The 5,111-nt window shown below is 54.1% G+C and overlaps 1 pseudogene; it reads left to right on the top strand.

Annotated features, from left to right (window-relative positions):
• The first annotated feature begins 2,870 nt into the window (after positions 1–2,870).
• Positions 2,871–4,887, top strand: LOC117310232 (transcription factor SPT20 homolog pseudogene; annotated as a pseudogene).
• The last annotated feature ends 224 nt before the right edge of the window (positions 4,888–5,111 follow it).

Genomic DNA, 5,111 nt, shown 5'->3' with positions numbered 1-5,111 from the left:
ACGGCGTGTGGTACGTGTGCTTTGGCAGAACAGCAGAGACGAGGAGGCGAGCTCCTTGGAAGTCAGGAAGGGATATTTGAGGTGATGGGTGGAGCTTGGCAGGTGACTAAGCAGAGAGGGCACAGAGCCCTGAAGGGGTGGGCCTGTCGGTGCCCGGTGACTACGCTCAGAGCACAGAAAGCAAAGGAAAGAGAGGAGAGGAAAGAGGTGGGGAGCAGACAGGCGCCAGGTGGTGAGGGGCCTTGTCTGCGGGGCTGGGGCAAGGTGAGCAAGCCAGGCACCCAGGGCGCCGGCCCTGTTGGGACCTGCACAAGCCGAGGGTGGCTGTCTCCTTGCACCCTACACCCTGGGCTCCTGCTTGCCTCACCCTAGCCCCAGCCCTCCTCCTCTGTCATGCTGAGAAGCTACCGGGCCTGGTGTGCAGGCTGGGAGCAGCCCCCAGAAATCCTGGGCTTTACTTTTTAGAAGGATAACCTGACTCCAACACAGGTCCACTGTGCCACTTCCCCTCCAACAGAATCTACCTCAGATCCCCAAGAAAGCAGAGCTTTCCCTTTCTAATTAGCCTCTCCACCTAAACGGAATACTGTCCCAGACTGGTACTTTTCCAGACCCAACACACAGCAAATTCCTGAGGACGGAAGGTGAAGGGGATCATGGTTGGTGAGAAGCCTGCAAGAGGCCGGCAGGCAGCTAAGTTCATCTGTTCAAGTTGGAAGGATAGGCAGTGCTTTGAGTGAGGGTCAGAGCTCCTGTTCACCTCATTCAGTTGGGCTTGATTAAAGTTGGCTATTTGGATGACTGGATAGCAAACTATGGTTTAACTATCCAGTCTTACGCTTAGCCTAAAGGTGGGCATGTGGAGGGGAAAAGAGAGAGACAGGGAAGGATGCTTTTAAGGAGCTAAGAAACTAAACCGATTTCAAGCCCCCCCGAGGCATCCACAAGTATTCACATTGGCCTTTCATATCCGCGGGTTCCGCATTTGCGGTTTCAACCCACCACGGATCAAATATAATCAGATCTGCAGAGGGAGAACCAGGGATGGGGACATGGAGGGCCTACTGTAAGGACTTGAGCATCTGAGGATTTTAGCATCCTTGCGGGGGCGGGCGGGTGTCCTGGAACCAATCACCCGCTGATACCGAGGGACGACTGTATACATTTGCCCAAAGACAACTGATATGCCAGGAGAAAATTATTCTTGTCGATTGCTGAACGAGGGACATGTTTAAGGAACTCTTAGTCAAGGAGTTTTTAATCCTATTTCAGTAGACTGTATCTACTGTAATATGTAATGATCATAATTGCTATTGGTTAGAAAAACACATGTATTTTATAGTAGTCTGTAATTCAGGAATTTCACCAGTTTATCTTGGATTCTTCTCATTTGTGACTTCACTATGAATATTGTAGTATCATTATGTCTACACCTAAACATCAAGAGATTCTTGAAAACAGAAAACAAAGAAAACCTGTCCAAAAAGGCTGGCAGATTGCAAGGCAACAATATTAATGGAAAACAATGGCCCATAAATTACCTAGGACTCAATCATACCACTCCAAACCACCACTAGGACTGTAGCTATGGTCTACAGTTAGAGTAACCATTTAAACTGTACTGCCGTCACCTGGAACAACAGTTCTCAACCCTATCAGATGCAAACCACCTTTTAAAACAAACAATCCTGAATGGAATTCTTAGACGATATAAGGTACCTACCACACACTTTGAAAAAGACTATAAAGCCCTTTCTGAAATACCTAGAGAAATAAAAGGTAAGTACTTCTGTAAAAGAATGGCATGTTACGTGCACATCTCTATGAACACCATTAGGCAGGAGATCACTGGAAGAATCAATGAAGAATTCTGATGCACCAAATACAGCGAGCCTGCATGTAGGCAAGAGCTATGTATGGGGACTCTGTTTTGTTTTGTTTTGTTCTGTTTTGCGGTACGCGGGCCTCTCACTGCTGTGGCCTCTCCCACTGCGGAGCACAGGCTCCGGACGCGCAGGCCCAGCGGCCATGGCTCACGGGCCCAGCCGCTCCGCGGCACGTGGGATCTTCCCGGACCGGGGCACGCAACCCGTGTCCCCTGCATCGGCAGGCAGACCCCCAACCACTGCGCCACCAGGGAAGCCCTATATGGGGACTCTTTGGGTGTGTTAAATTGGCGATGGACACCAGGAGCAGGAGCAGTCCTGCCACTGGGAACAAACAAGACATTCCCAAAACAGTGAATAATGCTTGGTGAAGCGATCGCCAAGAAATGACCACCTTTCATGACCTTCCCGGCAACTGCAGTACCACGCAAATTGGTGCGTATTAAAGCCGCACCGAAAAATGATAGATTTTTATTTTGTTGGCTGCTTGTGCTTTTCAAGGTTATAAGAAAAGAAGGTGTGGCGAAGCCCAGCCCTTGGTGGAAGTGCAGACCCCAAAACCAGAAGTGAAGGGGGCGGGCCTGTGCCCAAGAGGCAATAGAAGGATGAGGCCTGAGCCTACGATCTGCGCAGGCGGACGCACGGATGCGCGCGCCTTCGGGGGGATGTGCGGGGGTGGGGGGCGTGGGGGGCGGAGAATCACTTACATTCACATCCGGGTCATCTGCTGCCACGCGAGGCGAGCGAGATCCAGCGCGGTGGCCGCTTGCACGCCTTTAGGTCTTTCCCTAAATCGCAGGTATTTTGCGCGCTGCTTCTTCGGGGGCGGGTGTCTTGGTGTCCTTTTGGAGGTGAGGCTGCTCGCGCCACTGTGGAGTGGCCGCGTTTGCAAGAATGCTCGTCGATACTGCAGACAGGGTTTTCACCCGGTTCATCCGCTCACTTACATTTTCTCTTCCATTAGGGCCCCCATTTTGTACCGCAATGGAGCAGGCTCTAGAAAGAGCTTTGGATCGTGCGGAGTATATCATTGCAAGTGCCCGACAGAGACCTCCGGAAAGGAAATACCCATCTAATGGGGAGAAGTCTCTCTATGAAAAACTTTATGACATTTATGTTGAAGAATGTGAAAAAGAGCCTGAGGTTACGGAGGAATTAACAAGCAACGTGAACCTGTTAGAGAAGCTTCTTAGGAGAGAGTCGTTGCCGTGTTTGGTGGTCAACCTGTACCCAGGAAAGGAGGGCTATTCGCTGATGCTCAAGGGGGAAAATGGATCATCTTCGGAGATCATCCGACTGCCCTATGAAGAAGGGGAATTGCTCGAATACTTGGATGCAGAAGAATTACCTCCTGTTTTAGTGGGTCTCCTGGAAAAGTCTCAGGTTAACGTTTTTCATCACGGGTGTGTGATAGCAGAAATACGGGACTACAGGCAGTCCAGCGACAGGGAAGCTCCCCATTACCAAAGCAGGCATATTCTCTTACGTCCCACGATGCAGACTTTAGCCTGGGATGTAGAGGCCATAGCCAGCGATAACCAGAATTGGACCCAGGAGGACAAACTTTTGCTTGAGAGCCAACTGATCTTAGCTACGGCTGAACCACTGTGTCTAGACCCTTCTGTATCAGTAGCGTGCACTGCAAACAGACTGCTCTATAACAAACAAAAGATGAACACTCTTCCCATGAAAAGGAACTTCAAGAGGTACTCTATGGCCTCTCTGAATCGGCAGCAGGAGCTGTCTCGTCCACCTTCTCCTGAGCTAAGAGCCCTGACTTCCTGCAAAAGAATAAGAGAAAGTAAAACAGGTGGGAATTACGGCCTCAAAACTTTTAAAGCAGGAAGTTGTGTAGATATGTGGAAACAGAGACGCTGTGACTTGGCCGTACCTTCTCAAGTGGACGTGGAGAAATACGCTAAAGGGAAGAAGTCTGTCGGATGTGATGACTCACAACCAACAGTCTGGCCAGTGCATGAGGTACAAGGTGATCTTGCATTTGGAGGTGACGCTGGCTACCAGTCCCAGGCAACAAGGCTGACCGTCAGGCAGCTGACTGATAATTCACTTGCCTCTGGAAAAGGGTCCGGTACAGAAGCCACGTGGGAGAGACAGCTGTCTCCCCGCCACTCCTTCGCAGATAACCATCCCTACAGTTTCCCGCCCGGGGCAGAGTCTGATGCTGGGAGAGTGGTCAGTCGGCCCGAGGAGTCGGTCCAGGAGAGCACCCAGTGTCCAGTGCAGATGTCACACAGCTCCAGTGGCTCAGCCGGTCTCAGGCAACCTTCTCCAGGGAAAGAACCAGAACAGCCTAAGACTGGGTGGGTTCAGTCTTCAGTGCCCGACAGCGGAGCCACACATCCACCTCCACCCATGCGACTTCCTTGGCACTCAGGAAGGAGCTCCTGGGGTGAGAGTCTCACTTCACAGCAGGCAGGCAGCTCTCAGGCATGTGCATCTCCTGGCCCTGCTCCTAAGCCACCAGCTCTTTCCCAGGAATCCTCTGTGGAGCAGAGCCCAGTTAGCACGCTTCCTGCCACCGCCCTGTCCACTGCGGGCTCATCACAGACGACCTCGGTCTCCCGGGTCACGGTGATCTCCGTTGGCCTGAAGGTCATCAGAGAAGTGGGCCCCAGACGTGGAGGCCAGGCCTCGGGGAGAGGCTGTGCCACCAGAGCCCCAGCTCCCGGGGGGATCCAGCCGGGCCACCTGCCCGCAGGAGCTCTGCCGCCGCCGCCGCCGCCGCCGCCTCCGCCTCCGCCGCCTCCTCCTCCAGAGAAAAACGCTTCGGATCTCAGACCCTTTCCTGTGGTGCAGCTGCCCCGCGGTTCGCTCCTGTGCAGCAGCCAGCAGCCGGCCCCGCAGCCGCGCCTCCCTCAGCTGCTTCCCCTGCAGTGGCCCTGCGCCCCGCCTCCTCGGCTGCCGGCGTCCCAAGGACTGGGGGCACGGGGTCCGGGGGCACAGGATCCGGGGGCACAGGTTCCGGGGGTACAGGGTCTAGGGGTACAGGTTCCGGGGGCACAGGGTCCGGAGGCACAGGTTCCGGGGGCACAGGGTCCGGGGGCACAGGCTTCAGGTTCACAGGGCGCCGCCGTTCCCAACACGGTCGTGCGTGCCGAGGAAGCCGTGGTTGTTCACCTCGGTGCAGAGGACGGCTTCCGGCCGCCCCAGGTGCTCGTGTTGTCCCCGCCGGGCTCTGGCCTGAGCAGCCCCGGGCTGAGTCCC

Source organism: Tursiops truncatus, chromosome X (genome assembly GCF_011762595.2).
Source record: "Tursiops truncatus isolate mTurTru1 chromosome X, mTurTru1.mat.Y, whole genome shotgun sequence".
In the NCBI taxonomy this organism is placed as follows: Eukaryota; Metazoa; Chordata; class Mammalia; order Artiodactyla; family Delphinidae; genus Tursiops; species Tursiops truncatus.
This window is presented reverse-complemented; position numbering and strand designations above follow the sequence as displayed.